This window comes from Solanum pennellii, chromosome 12 (assembly GCF_001406875.1).
Source record: "Solanum pennellii chromosome 12, SPENNV200".
In the NCBI taxonomy this organism is placed as follows: Eukaryota; Viridiplantae; Streptophyta; class Magnoliopsida; order Solanales; family Solanaceae; genus Solanum; species Solanum pennellii.
The window spans coordinates 45,532,674-45,549,562 of record NC_028648.1 but is presented as its reverse complement, the minus strand read 5'-3'; the positions used below and the strand labels follow the sequence as shown (position 1 = coordinate 45,549,562).

The 16,889-nt window shown below is 30.5% G+C and overlaps 1 long non-coding RNA gene across 2 annotated transcripts; it reads left to right on the top strand.

Annotated features, from left to right (window-relative positions):
* The first annotated feature begins 602 nt into the window (after positions 1 to 602).
* LOC114075389 lies at positions 603 to 4,953 on the top strand. Of its 2 annotated transcripts, none has more exons than XR_003575842.1 (6): positions 603 to 852; positions 1,189 to 1,284; positions 2,052 to 2,127; positions 3,946 to 4,115; positions 4,407 to 4,493; positions 4,705 to 4,953. It is a non-coding gene; the product is annotated as an uncharacterized LOC114075389 (long non-coding RNA). The 2 variants fall into 2 exon arrangements; XR_003575841.1 differs by having other exon boundaries at positions 4,662 to 4,953.
* Positions 4,954 to 16,889: the final 11,936 nt, after the last annotated feature.

The following is a 16,889-nucleotide window of genomic DNA, read 5'->3' as shown; positions in this document are numbered from 1 at the left end:
TCACGAACCTCTAAGAAGCCTCAGAAAATAAAAGAATGAAAAGTATCATAAAATCAAGGCTCGTAACCTACAAAAAGATATGAAACAAGGGGTGAGTACCTAATTACACGAAACTCAACAAGTAACTTCTAAACACAAGCTAAGAGAATAAAATACGGTTACTCCTAAACACACCAGCCGAACTTCCACAACTACAACCTTCATAAAATCAGTCCAACTTAACAGTTCACAATTTACAAAAAACACAACTCGACAACAACACTTAAACCATTTCATAATTTCAACGACAATACTCTAATAATTCCATATCCTCAACAACAACACTCTAACAATTATATATCTTGCACAACATGTTCAATATTCATCAGTCACAAGTTCCATAGAAAGGCAGTCACAATATCAACAATACACAAGATCAAGTTCACCAATAATAAAGAAGTGCAATGCAATGTCNTAAAAGTAGCAAATTGTGTACAATAAATTTGGGTCTATTTTGAGTTCAATGCCCACGTGTATGTATTTTAGGTCAATGACCTCCAAGTTTCCTTTTTATGACAGACACGTAGGAGAAAGCTGGTTTTCACTTTTTCTAAAACTTCTCTCTTTTCTCTGCAAAATTGATGCATTTCTTCCTCCAAATTAGTTTTGGTCGAAGAGTTGTAGGCATTTTCTTTTTTTCGTCTTTTTATTTTTCTGAAAATTTTTAGCAGTTAGCAGTTGCATTGGCATTTGGCAAGGCTATCCAAGAGAGCCTCTCTCACCGGAAACTGAGTACCAAGAAATTTTTAAAAATTCCCAACTTTTCTGGAACAAGCTTCAACAATACTCCGCATCGCTGCCTACCAATTTCAAGTTAGTCTAATTTTCTCTCTTTCTTTCCATTTTATGACTTCAAAATGCATTTGGAACAGTTTACTCCTTGCAAGTATTTGAGGTATAAAATAATAAGGTAATAGTGTGTAAAACCTTTCCATACAAGATAGGTAAATTTTTACTTACATGTAATTGTAATCGATTTGCTTAGATGATTTTACTTTGTTATCATCTAATTAGTGTTTAACTAAATTATCTTGCTCAAAATTTAAGTTGGTAAATTGAAATGTAAAATTGAATCGTCCAGATTATGCGTTCAAGGTGTTTGATGATATGTCCGATTAACTTATTTAAAATAGTCTTTGTCCTTTTTAGATTTTAGCAGAGAAATATCAAGGACAACTGATGATCATGCCTGAGTCTGAGGTCAACTACCATTGAAGATTTGAATAATCTTATTGCTAATGCAAGGTATCAATTTCTGCTACAGTTCTGTATTGTACTGTCTGTGTGAAAACATGTGACGTACCAACACAGTTCTTGTGAATTTGTTAAGGAACACTTTTTCAGTTCAAGTATGTTTTTAAATATGTTGCAATTCATTTTAAGAGGGCCCTGGAAACAAAAAAAGATTGTGTAAAATGATTACTCGACATAGAAAGGAATAGGAATAACAATAGTAAGCTTCTTGAAACTTTAAACAAATCTAAATAGAACGTGAAATCTGGTAAGTGAAATATCGAGCAAGTGTTTACATCATATTCTTCTGTGAATTGTCTTAGCACCGGTGACTCGACAGTTTTAAAAAAAAGACACGTGTAGACTTGAGATAGTGGTAGGTTATAAGTTTTTTTTTAAACAAATATTGAATACTTTTTGTAGAAAAAGTAGACTTTTCATGAAAATGAAGGAATTATTAGAAGAAAATTGACATATTTGGAGTACTATACATCATGAAAAATAATTTAAAATAAGAATGATTATACTATCAATTGAAAACTAGAAGAAATCAATTATATAAAAGTTCTTAACAATTCAAGTTTAAGGTCCAATTTGATTATTGTTTTAGGCCACTTATATGCTTGAGCCGCTCTTGTGTCTTAGCTATGATGGTGGTGTACATATGCCAGGGTCAACCACATGCATATATTCTATATATTTTACACTGCAATATTAATTTATGTAGATTGTTAAATATCTTTTAAGATGCAGTGTTGATATTTTTACCTATTTCATAGGATACTACAAGAATTATCCCATCATGTAATGTGCAGTTTTGACTTTACATCTTGCAGTCTTCTGTAAAAGTTGCAGGTACGTTGTGTGATATTTTTTTAATATTATGATGTGTGATTCTATAAGAATTCTCTTTGTGTTTGTTGCTTCGTATTATTATTAAGTACCTATTCAAAGGTAGCTGGTGGATGTGAACCTGAATGTAACTGCAGCCTGCATTCTGTCAATATAACAAAAATGTATAGAGAGATTAATCTGATTCATTCATCAATCAAAATTTTGACTCGAAGTGAGACCCTAAAACAATAAAGTAGGAAGTAACTATGTGGACATGTGTAATCTGGATGGTCAATGAACCAATATCTTATGAGGAATAAAGTTGGTTTCCGGAGTACTTATAGGCCATCCCTGATTATTTTAGGTATCTTTAGCACAAGGTCAAATTAAAGCATAGGCATTTCACACATGACTTAAGTAAACAGGAAGCTGTCTGAAAATTCTCAATTGTCTCTCAATCTTATTCTGTTCTGCTTGCTAGACAAAAGTATATGTGGGCATCTTTCATGCGCAGTACAGAATAGGTGAGAAATGAAATACATATAAATATTGTACAAATTGTATGTTCAAAACATTACAATGCCCATAATAAGGAAAAATGGAACTGGACGGAGAAGGCCTAAATTCGAGAAAGAAAGAAAGAAAACATACATGACACTACCTCAGACTACAAGTCCTATTACGGTAGCCACACTTTTTTGAAACGAAAGATACCAAGACTATGACTGCATCACCTTATGTTGTTAAACACATGTAGGTGCCTTGGATGCTTGACACTTCCACATTGGCGCCTCAAGCGGAAAAATGGGATTATTACGTGTAGTACTGTAGTACCTTTACTAATGTTCTCACCGATTGATGATGAACTCTTGGATTTCAAATCCTCTTTAGGGCTTGCTTGATCTCTGAAGCTTCAAATATTGAGTGATAACTTTTTCTGCTTAAGCCTTCCTCTCTTTTTCTCAATGCAGTAACTATCATTTACAGAAGCCCCAACTTTCTCCTACGGGATAATTGATTCTCATTCCTTTAATCCGTATTTACATAGTCAGCTTTACTAGAGTGTGATGCTTCCACATTTTTCATCTGTGTGTGGTCAAAATTATTGAATTTTCTATATAAATCTACTCTAAGAAAAGTCTTGAAATCTCCGAAAATGTTGTTGTTATCTTTGTTGGATCCTCCAAGAATGTACTACTTTTGAAGAATCGGACACACACCCAATAACATTTTTAAAAAGTCCGAGCTACATGAATTTTACCCATCATAAATAAAAGCTAATGAAGATTCCAAACATACTGCCAAATTGGTGTTAAATATTGATCTTGATATATTACGTGCTGAATTGTAAGACTCCATAAGAGAAAAACATGTGAGACGATCATTATAATTGAAACACCTTCAATGGTGGTAGTTGGACATGTTATGACACTTTATGGTTGCGTTGCCTCAATATTAATTGAGATTAGCATGTCAATGAGGAGTATGTGAAGAGGTTCTGCAGGAGCGGAAACAAGTCCAAGGAAGAGGCTATTATGAAGCGCACCTAGAAATATGAGGTTGATGAATAAAGCAGATATTCATGCACAGTTGAAGAAACTGAACAAGTATGCGTGCGTCATTCATGTGTTGGTTCAAGATTGTTTTTGGCTGACATATTACAGTAGATTAACTTTTGATTTATAAAAACAAAATACATCCCTGCTTGACTTGGTGGTACCTTCTTTATACAAAGTTTGTGATGAAGATGAGGTTGTAATGTTCATTAGTCTTCCTTCTTTGGTTGATTTATTTTTATGTGAAATATTTCTTGATGAGAAGATATTCGTAAATCTACAGTTGACAGACTAATCAGGATATAGAAAAGAATGCATAACTTTACTGGGTTGAAGAAGAAGGAATAAGCTCAGTAAAATTTTCAACTTGACTGAATGAGACTTCGACTGCACAACTTCACTTAACTTTCATGTTGTCTGTTGGAGAAGACAGAATATTATTCAAAAATAAATGTAAGTTCTATTTCTAAGTCCTTCAAGTACATTCCAAATTATTTTTTGCACCTTTTAAATTTTGTGTCCCTATAACACATTTTCTGTGAAAAAACAATTGTGGAATTGTAGTTTGTATATTAATAATGATTGTTAACTGATTTTCTATGTTAATTGAGCTCCTCTAAAGGGCCCTAAGAGAACATGAGTATACTTCTACTATGAGAAGACTGTTTTAACTTGTTTTTATTTGTTGCTTTGTTTTTTTTTTTTTTTTGTATAGAACATACAAAGTTTATTATGTTTGTGCAGTTTATACGTCATGATTGAGAAAGAACTAATAGCACATAAATGGTTATGAGATGAAGATGAAAGCAAAAGTTAGTAGTATGATATATGGTATGTGATCTTTTATGATTTTGTAATTTGTGTTTGATTGTTTCTTCTAGCTTGCTTTTGCAAGAGTTTCTTAATGGTTTGATATTTGTCATATGATCTATGATTTATTTATCACGTTTTTACGAATTAATTTTTATCGGCTATGTCATCTCCACATTCCCTTTATAGGTTGTGATTGCATACACAATTTTTCTTCATGTTTCATCCATAGGGAAGATCCAATTGTTACTAGATCAAAAGTTGATTTCTGCGGGTAGAAGGTGAATTTGATTCCACGGGGCTGCTTTCATTTGGCGTTTTCTTCCTTTTGTGTAAAGAGATGAAACAATGTACTGTTTATCTTGAACTTGATCGTCTAAGTTCAAATTTATTAGCCATTATTGGTGTAGTTTTATTTTTGATATATGCAATGCCTATATTACTTGGGAAGGGATTCTCCCGTGTAAATTAAGTACTTATGCGACCAACTTTTACATTAAAGTTTTAACTTCACCCTATTTTACATCAAATGACTGCAAAGCAAACATTACTTTAAAATATTAAATATTGGGCCCGTGTTCGGCACGGGCCATACCCCTCTAGTATATATATATATATGTATGTATATATATATATACAGAGAGAAAGAGAGAGAGAGAGAGAGTAATATGATAGATGAGAAAAATATTTATATATAACGACATGTTATACATCTATTAATTTGATGCATATATTTAGGGTCTGTTTGACCATGTGATATGAATCATGATTTGAAATTATAAGAATGAACTTGATGTTTTGTTTAGACATTTTGTGTTGTTTGTTTTCTCATAATCATAACTCTATAGCTTTAAAATTGACTCACTTCTTTATAAAATCTTTACAAATTAGAAAAAGTTTTGTAAAGTCGCATAATATCATATCACAAAACTTTTCTAAAATATTAGAATATTTATTGANATCTATAGAAGTAAATTATCATACATTCAAGTGTCTAAATAAAAATTACCGATAAACTTAAAAGTCTGACTATGTTCATCTTAATTATTCTTACGTCTCAATTATGTGATGTTACTTCATAGGTAACTTTTTTTCAAAATAATATATTAAAAGTTTTAAAACAAATTATAAATATTTATAAAATTATATTTTAAAAAAGTGCATGAATTTTAATTCGGGATGTATTACTTCTTTACCTTTAATCATAAATTTCTAATTCAATCTTGAAAGAGAATTAAATTGAAAGTGTCCTCCTAAATAAGCGACTCAACATAAATTTAATTGGGGCTTAGATTCGGACTCGAATAATTTTGGATGTCATTTTCATTAATCTATAATTTCATCGTGTTTTAGTAGTGTTTATGACGATTTTGATATTATAGTTGGATTATTAATTGGGTGGGGTTTAGTTAGTAATGGGTGGGCAGTGGGTTGGTTTATAAATAATACAAATAAATTAGATTATAACCAATAGTTGAACATCAAGTATTTTGAAAATATTTAAATAGTTTAAATTTAAAATCATTAAATAAGTGGTCAATTTTGAAATCAAAGGTGGATGACAAGGGTATTTTGGAGCCAATAGATGGATGAAAAGGGCATTTTGGCGCCAATGGGTGAATGAAGGGTAATTGTGTACCATTTTCAATACTTCAAGGATATTTTAGATCCTTTTCCGTAAAAAAAAATCAGTTGAAATGTATCATCAAAAAGTTAATTAAAGAGACTATTTAGAGCAAGTAAGACCATTTCCAACCTACCTCAATTTTATACTCTATTCTCTATATTTTAAAAGAAAAATAGAGAATGAATTTTCAATGATACATACATAACTTTTGAGTGTATCAACGAGTTTCTAAATAAGAAATAATTTATTATCAATAAGTGATCAGAAATAATTTATTATTAATGAGTGGGAGCACTCATCTACTTTTTCAACAAGAACTGAATAATCGTTAATAAAATTTATTATTTTCCTTTAATTTATTTAATTTGTAATATAATTTATATTGCAATACATATTGAACTAAGTAAAAAAGATTTACATAAATATACTATAAATAAAAAAGATTTACTATTTATAGTAATAACTTATTTTTTTTTCTCTTGATCACTTTTACTACATTTATAATACACTTTTAATTCATATTACAAAGCGCAAATTTTATCAACATATAATATAAGTTTTATTGGTGGATGATATATTTATCACACATATTAATACACTTATAATATAAACTATCAACTTTTCCAAACAAGCATAATATATTTTTATTACTTTTATAATGCATATACATATTACAAATTTAACATAGTATTGCTATAAATGTAATAACTAAAAAGTATCGCTAAAATCCGTTATTATTTATTAAAAGGCAGCTATCCAAGTAATTTTTCCTTTTAAAATTATTTAAGTATAAAATGGAGCAATTGCATAAATATTTATATTTAATTAATTACATTGACTTTTATTTTTATTTTCATGTTCGTTTTTAATATACTATGAGTTATTATTTATTACTCATGCTAATCTAATTCATTTTCCTTGACTTTAACATTATTAATATCATGTGTTATAAAACGAGAGCAAAATACAATAGTACTAAACAAGAAATGGAAGATAAATGCGAATGAGAAATATAGAGTAGAGAGTATTTTTTTTATCTCTTTTGTTGTCTATTTTCTAAGTGTGGATACCATCCTTTTATAGGATGTTTAAATCACCGTTTTACAACATTTGGTAATAATACGTTACTATAGTACTTAATTAATATAATAAATAGACTTAATTAATATAATAAATGGATACATTACGTTAAGATAGGTAAAGAAACACCCACACAATTAAGTAAAATTTTAACACCCTCCTAGATGTTTATAGATAATGTGCATCATTAAAACCTTAGAAAAAACGAGTGGGAATCCTAGTGAAGAAAAAATAGTACATACATCTTGTAATACGCCTTGAGTGTTGCCTCATTGAAAACCTTACCATGGGACAAAATCATGGCTACGGGAAAAAGAGTACATTGCATATTTGCTCCACGTGATGAAAAACTTATTTGATATCTTGGAGACCGTGCGTCCCAATCTTATATCTTAGCTTCTCAAATGTTGACGTTGACAATGCCTTAGTAAATGAATCTTCAAGATTATCACTTTAACGAATCTATTGAATGTTTATCACACCATTTTGTTGAAGATCAAGTGCGAAAAAGAACTTAGGTAAAATAAGCTTTGTTCAGTCTCCTTTGATATATCCTTCCTTTATTTGAGATATGTAAGCAACATTATCTTGATACAATGTTATTGGAATCTTTGTTTGCACAGAAAGACTGCATAATTACAAAATATGTTGAGTCATTGATCTTAACCATATACTCTCTCGATTGTCTTCATGAATGACTATTATCTCTACATTAGTGGAAAAAGTAGCAACTATTGTTTGCCTCATCGAAAGCCATGATATAGATACTCCATATGTGAATAACTATCCTATTTGAGATCTAGCTTTATCTGGACCAAACAAATATCTCATATTTTCATAACCGATCAACTTTGACTTGGATGAATTAGAATACAACAATCCCATATCAATTGTTCATTGAAGATATCTGGATATATGTTTAACACCTTTGCATTGTCTTCTTGTTGGACATGAGCTAAATCTCGCCAATAAACTTACTCGCAAAAAAAATATTTGGTCGGGTATTGTTGGCAAGGTAAATTAGTGCCCCAATAGGAATGATATATGATGTTTCATCACCAAAAAAACTCTTCATCTTTTTCTTGAGGTCGAAATGAATCTTTATCTATATCACGAGATCTTACAACCATCAGGGTACTCAGTAGGTGTGTTTTATCTATGTAAAATTGCTTTAAAACCTTTTCTGTATATGTTGATTGGTGGATATATATTCCACTTTTCAAGTGTTCAATATGAAGGAAAAGAAAAAATTTTGTCTTCCCAAAATCTTTCATTTCAAATTCTTTCTTCAAACACTCAACAACTTTTGAAAGCTATGTAGAAGTTCCAATGATGTTCAAGTCATCAACATAAATAGATATTATTACAAATTCAGATTTTGACCTTCTTCAAAAACTACAAGGAAAATAAGGTCATTCTTATACCCTATCTTTAGCAAATATTCGCTACGAAGATTATACCACATTCGCCCTGATTATTTCAATCCATATAAGGAATTCTAAATCTTAATTGAACAACTTTCTTTGAATTTTTGTATGATTCAGTCACTTTGAGTGCTTGATGGATTTTGAAAAAAAGAATATGGTCTAGAGATCCACATAAATAGGTTGTGACAACGTCCAATAGATGCATTTCAAGCTTTTCATGAACTGTCATATTTATTAGAGACGTGAAGGTAATTGCATCTACCACAGGAGAGAATGTCTGCTCATAATCAATGTCAGACCTTTGCAAAAATTCTTGTGCAAGAAATCGTGCTTTATATCTAACGACTTTACCATTTTCATTGCATTTTTGCACAAAAATCCATTTATTGCCCCACTGGCTTGACATCTTCAGGTGTTCGGACTATTGAACCAAAAATTTCACATTTTCAAATGAAGTCAATTCTGTTTGAATTGTTTCCTTCCATTTTGGCCAATCATTTCTCTGTCTAGATTCATTGATAGATCTTGATTCCAAATCATCATCTTGTTGCATTATATCAACTGCAACTTTATAGGCAAAAATATTACTCACCATAGTATTATTTTGCTTTCAGCTTTTTCTCGTCGAGACATAATTTATAGAGATTTCCTCATTCTCATTATTTTCAGGTACATGGACCTCCTATGTAGTATCATCATTTATTATGTCTCAGAGATCTTCATGAACAATTACCTCGATATTATGATCATCTTGATCATTTATTTCTTTCCTTTTCCGAGGATTTTTATCATTGGAACCAATTGGTCTACCACATTTTAAGAGTGATCCAGACTCATTTGCCTTAATATTTTGTCTTATAGGGACATCAACTCGAACTTGAGACTTAACAACTGGGATATATGATCTAGTAACCTGTGAAAGGTCAGTAAATGCATTGGGCAGTTGATTTGTAATATTTTGCAAATAAATTATCCTTTGAACTTCTTGCTTACATTGATTTGTTATACGATCTTAATTTTGTTCTGCCCCTAATGTTGGGTATTTGATTCGCCAAAATAATAATCATCAAATCTTGTCGTAAATAAATCTCCAGTTCTAGGTTCCAAATGTTTTTTAATAGAACGAGATCCATATGCAACATATATCCACAACCTTCTTTGGGGACCCATCTTTGTGCACTGTTGTGGAGCAATTCGGATATATACCACAAACCAAAGATTCAAAGATGGGAAATGTGTGACTCATGACCAAAAACAGATTGTAATAGGGAGATGACATGATAACTATTTGGCCTTATGTGCACAAGTGCTGTTGCATGCAAAATAGAATGCCCCTAAACCGAAACAAGAAACTTTGTTCTCATCAACAAGGGTCTAACTATCAATTGAAGACATTTAATCAATGACTATGCTAAACCATTTTGAGTATGAACATGTGCAACAAGAAGTTCCACTGTTATTCCAGTGGACAAACAATAATCATTAAATGTTTGAGATGTAAACTCACCAGCATTATTAAGACGAATTATTTTTATTGCATAATCTGGAGTTTGTGTCTTTAACCTTATTATTTGAGCCAACAACCTAGCAAAAGCTGTATTGCAAGTTGATAATAAGCACACATTATACTATCTTGTAGATGCAACTATCAAGACCATATAATATTAAGTGGTCCATATGCAGGGTTAATAGATCCACATATATCACCTTGTATCCGTTCTAGAAATGGAGGGAATTTCAATCCAACCTTAGACACTGATGATTTGATAACCAACTTTCCTTGTGAATAAGCACCACAAGAGAATTCCTTTGATTGAAGAACACTTTTGTTCTTCAAGTATGCCAATGTGAATTCTCAATTACTTTGCACATCATAGTATAACCGGTATGTCCCAACCCATCATGCCAAATGATAAAATCATTATAATTAGTAAACCTTCTGTTTACTATGTCATGTGACTTAATTGTACCAATATGTGTATTGTACAACCCAGAAGAAAGTGAAGGGAATTTTTATGCACAATTTTCTTCTTTGCATCTATTGTAGCAATATAAAGGTATTCAACCTTTCTTTCATTCGCAGTCTCAACATGCTAGTCATTTTTAGGAATAACCTTGAAACTTAACAAGTTTCTATGAGACTTACTATAATACAATGCATTCACAATTAACAAAATTTTCTCCAAGTAGTAATAATGGCGGTCATCTAGATCCCTCAATTATTTTTTACTACCGGATATTGTATTAAGATATGCCTTTTTCATTATTAAATGAAAGAAATATTTCGTTTATCTTAGTATTGTATGAGTTGTGGCACTTTCCAGAAAACACATACCTCCACTACTCATTTTGGATATAGCAGAAGTCTGGGAAATATTATTTATCTTCATATGAATAAAAATACATAATAAGAAGTACGAAACTTAATAAAAGAAAATTTAAGTACCTGAACGTTAAATAAGACATTAAAAATACAGAAAAACATTATTCATTTCCTAGATCAATTATCAATCTCAGTTGTGATTCCAAAAGAAGTCCTCAACTTCCAGATGAGTAATATCATTGAGCCCATCAAAGGAATCATCTTTCAATGCTAAGTTTGCCTCAACATTCTCATTATATTTTTGAGAAGATCTTGCCTGCAAATCATCTTTGAGAGTCAAATGTGACTCTACCCGCGCATTACAAGAGGAGGCACTGGCTTTATTTCCTTTCCTTTTAAAGGAATTCTAATACAGCCTGACAAAATGCTCAGGTGCCTGACATTCATTTTTCCAGTGACCTTTTAGGCCTGATCACCCTTTCCTTTAGAAGGATTATTTTTAGAACTCATATTGTTATCCCTTTTGTTATGACCACCATCTCGACGATTATTGTACCGTCTTTTGCCTTTGCCACGCCCGCACACATTATTATGGCCCCAATTATTTTGTCTTATTTCAGACAGATCGTGTGCATCAACCGCGTTTGCCTCTAGTAATGTGGCACTTCCACCTGGACGGGCTTCATGATTTTTCATTAAAAGGTCATTATGTTGCTCAGCCACCAGAGGACATGAGATCAGTTCAAAAAATTTCTGAAAACTTTTTTCACGATATTGCTTTTGTAATATCATATTATAGGCATGGAATGTAGTTAGTGTCATTTCCAACAAGTCCTCATCATTTATTGTTTCCCCACATAATTCCAATTGGGAAGTTATTCTAACTACAATAGAATTATACTTAGTTATTATTTATAACCTTGAAACTGTAAATGCATTTACTCAAATTGAGCCCTTGGCAATACAGTTTCCTTGAGTTGGTCATACCTCCCATTCAAACGTATCCACAATTCAAGTGGATCTTTTACTGTTAAGTATTCAACCTTCAGGCTTTCATTAATATGATGACGAAGGAAACTCATAACTTTCAATTTATCCTGACTTGATGCCTTATTTTCATCGATTATACAATCACCAAGACCTTTTGCGGTAAGGTGAATTTCATTATCAAGTAGCCATGACAAATAATTTTTTCCAGAAATGTCAAGTACCACAAATTCAAAATTTGACAAATTCAACATGATGAAAACTATCATAAAATAGTTGAGTTAATAACATGATGTTGATTTTTTTTAATAAAAGATAACTTTATGGTCCAAATGATTAAGATTTAGTATAAAGTATATTATATGCATGAACATGGAATGTTACAAAAACATGTAAACTCATAAACTATGAAACGGTGAATTTAATATAAGTTCTAATTATTTTTAAATATTTATTTCTAGTTTTAATAGTTGTTAACCTCTAACATTTGTAAGTTTTTCTTGTCATATTTAATATAATACTACTCTCTTTATGACACAAAAAATATTTCTCATAAATTTATGACAAGAAAATATTTACAAGTTTTCTAACTATCATGCTACATATTGCTTCGTATTAAATTTACAAGTTTTCTAACTATCATGCTATCATATTGGTTAGTATTAAATTTAAAGTTTTAAATTAGTAGCATAAATAAGATAACAGTATAATCTTCAAATGTATTGATTATTATGCCTAGTTAAGTAATATAATAATACCTAGAGCAAGTTATGTATGCAATAATCAAAATACTAAGCAAAGATTTATGCAAGTCCAATACTTGACTTGAAAAGAAAATTGTTCAACGTTATAGGAAAAAACATAATTCCGAATTAAGTAGGCCTTAATTGATTAGAGACTCGTGCTGATAGGATGTTATAAGATGAGAACAAAATGCAATAATACTAAACATGAAATGGAAAGATAAATGCTAATGAGAAATATAGAGTAGAGAGTATTCTTTTATCTCTTTTGTTGTATATTTTCGAATGGTGAACTCCATCCTTTTATAGTATGTTTAGATCATCCTTTTATAAAATTTTATAATACTTTATTATAATATTTAATTAATATAATAAATGGATACATTACGTTAGGGTAGGTTAAAGAAACATCCACACAATTAAGTGAATTCGTAACAATAAGGAATATTTTTGATTTTTTTGATTTTCAATTAATCAAATGTAAAATATACCAAAATATCCTTTAATGTTATGATATTTATTATATTTAGGTGAAAAGTTATAACTATAAACTTGCTAACAAGGAAATAATAGTTTTTACTTTTAACTAGATTTTTAAAAATAGTAGAAAAATAATATTTAAACATATGAAGTATTCATTTTTTTTATCAAATTAAGATAATTTTAAATTAAATGTGCTAAGTAAGTAACATAATAATTAATATCATTAATTTTAATGTATCATATTTTTATTTTAAATTAAATAAATTAGTACTTTTAAAAGATTCGCACAACTCACGGGTACGAATACTAATTGTGTTTACTTATACATAAAAGTCAAAATCCTTTATAAAAGTCACAACCCTTCGAAAAGTTCATAACTCATAGAAAAAATAAAAATTCAAAGGCAAAATTTTAACCATTCAATGCGGAAAGGTGTGTGATTTTAAAATAATATAATATAAATAAATAAATAAATATATTATACAATATAGAAGCTATACTAACGTGAGTGTTTTAAGAAGAAGAAGGATAGAAAACTTTCAAAAATGTAGTTTAAAATTATGAGGAAATCCTTTTTTTCATAGACAACAAAGGATAGTATGAAATAATGTTTATTGTCTATTATTAAAAAAGGCAGAACCCTTTAGAAAAGTCACAACCATTCCGAAATGTTATAGCTCATAAAAAAAAAGTCACAACTCTTTGGAAAAGTCACAACCCTTTGGAAAAGTCACATTCCTTTTGTAACACCACAAAAATTTCTAAGTTAGACCCGAACTATTCTTCATTTACATGTAAGGTTGTATAAGGTGATTCTTAAATTAACCATAAGTGTAAAGGTAAATTATTTAGTGTGAGAATAATTTTGGATATCATTTAAGGTCAAGTAGAAACTCCTACCACAAAATTGAATTGAATGTTTTCTTACTGATTAAGTTATGATTTCAGATTCTCTTTGGGTCTAATTCAAACGACCATATATCTTTAAATATAAAGAGTTCCGCGGCTCATATCAAATAAAATTAAAGGACATTGAATCTTCTTTCCAAGGACGTTAATTTTGCAACAATCCAAGTTTTGAGTAAAAGATTATGACCATTTTAAAAACATATGATACAGTTGATTGACGAAATAGCCATTGGGAAAACATTAAAAAGGGTCATTTTTATATTTTTACCAATAAAAATACCCTAAAAGAATTTTTTTGACTAATAAAGTATCCAAAACAATACGATTTTCATCTCTTAATGCACCATTCTTTTCTCTCTCAAACCTTAAGGCAAAACCCTAAGGAAAAATCAAAGTGTAAGAATTCATTCAAGATTATTTCCATCATTCCCAAGATTCTTCTTCAATATATTGTCTTTCTCCAAAAAAATTTATTCTTTCCAACTCAAATTCCTCCATACAATTATGATTCACTATGAAAATCATAATTCTTGGCCATAGAGATGTCAAAAAACTAGTTCAAGAAAAAAGGTTTTCTTGGTTGTTCTTATTCAATCTAAGGTTTCAAGGCTTCCAATCAAGTTCTTCTTAAATCTTCTTTAAGAATCTTGTTCTTTCAGGTATGTAAAACTATCATATTATTGGACTAGTTCGTCCTCACGCCCTACATCCACTTTTAAATCAGTAAAACAAAAATCTAGAATTTTACCCCTAGAGGTGAGTATTCTTGAGATGAGTTGATTTTGAGATCTCGAGTTCCTATTTTTGTTAAAAAATTCTATTACTACTTATTGAGTTTTAGATTTTATGCATTAACATTCTTGACTGGATTCATTCATGTCTATATTTCAACATGAACCTTATGATTTGTGTATTCTTAGGATGAGTAGTATCTTAGAGTTTTTGCGTTCTTGAGTTCTGAGTACTGAGTTTTTATATTGCTATTAAGACCCTTGAGTTGAGTCGCTCATATCTATAATTCCAGATGAACCATATGAATTGAGTTATACATTTTGAGAAGCTTTTAAAACCAACATTTGAGTTTTTAAATTGTGTTTTTTAGAAAGTAAAGATGAGTTTTGATAAAGTCTTGTGAAAACACGATTAGTATGAAAATCGAGTATGTCATCAATGTTTAAGCAGTATGGTGTATAGTTATGAAATTCATGTTTATGTAGTATGACTTCCCGAGTCATAAATGATCATATCAAAATATGGTTGTGATATATTTTTGAAAAAGAGTTTTCAAATATGAATGAGTAAGAGTATAACAAAGTTAAGTACCAAAGGTATTAGCTTTTACGTTGATAAAAGAGAAAATTTTATTTCTAAATGAGTTATGCATTCAAATATTATTTCCGTCATTATTGAAAAGCCAATGGGTGAAAGAATTGGGGTCAGAAATCCGTTTTGTAGCAACATGAGATTTCCTGGCCTAGTCCAGATTTGGACAAAATTGGAGTTCCGTGAGTCTAGGGAAATCTGGTAATGATTGGGTGATTTAATAAGGAATTCAATGGTATCAGTCGATAACTAAGACATTACAAACTTGAATTTGGGTGAGTAGAACTCCCAAAATTGACCTTAGCGTGAGTGGTATTTTCTGAATGTCGTTGGTTAGAGGTGTGTTGTAAAAAGGAGGTATTGTATTTATTAAAATATCTCACTGGTTTGTTCAAGCAGTTTGGGTGGGATTTTTGTTGCCATGGTGGGGAATTTACAGTAGGATGGGTCTCGCCGTAGCGGAAGGGACACGACTAAAGTCGAAAATAAAGCCTCAAAAACATTTTATTATGCACTTCTCATTTTTGAGAGCTAGGAGACGATACCAGAAGAGTTCTTGACCGTTTTCACCATTCTTGAGGCTAAAGGTATAATTTTTACTCCCCCAAATCAATTTTTCAATCTGTAAAACTTAGTTTCTTGGGTAATTATTGATGAGGGAGAGTTTTGGTATGAAATTTATGATGGAAAAGTCTTAATATGGGAATGGAGATCAAGGGTTTGGATTAGGGTTATTGAGTTTATTTATAATCCAGATATTTAGTCCTTTGATTGTTGATCCTTGTATTAATTGTATATTTTTAGACCACAAACAAGCGAGAATCCGTAAAGAAAGATTAAAGTGCCTTAAGGATTCAAGCTTGACTTGAGGTAGGTGATGGCTAGGATTTCATTTTGGTGTGATATACGTTTGTAATTTCTTCATTGTAATGCATGTATGTGTGCAATTGTTGAATTATTGATCACCCTTATAGAAAATGAGGATAATTGAATAATTGTATTTCATGAATTACCCTTGTGTATGATTGTGAGAATATATATTGTGATTATGATTGTGGTTTGTTAAATGTGTGAGTGTCACGATCTGAGACATTAATTCAGATCAGCTTCCACGTTTTGACATAAATATGGGATCGGTTGCCATGTTCCAGCATAAACATTGAACCTTTATCATGTTCTGTATGCTAATAGTTTGGGTGTGGTTTCCATGAGAGTACCATTGAATTGGTTTTCGGAAGAAGACCATTAAATTGTGTTGTTTCTCTACTTGTGATGATTATATTCATATGTAATGATGATTGATATTTAAAGACTTTATGTTTCTCTAAATTGATAACCACTGTGTATTATTGAGAATGTGGGATATTACATTGATTCATAAAGGGTGACTAATATTTTATATGTTCGGTATATGTCTATTATATTATGTTATGGTTATTTACACATGTTTCACTTCTTGGATTCGACGTGTGATCCTATCAGTTAACTGTGGTTGTGTACTGATATTACACTTGC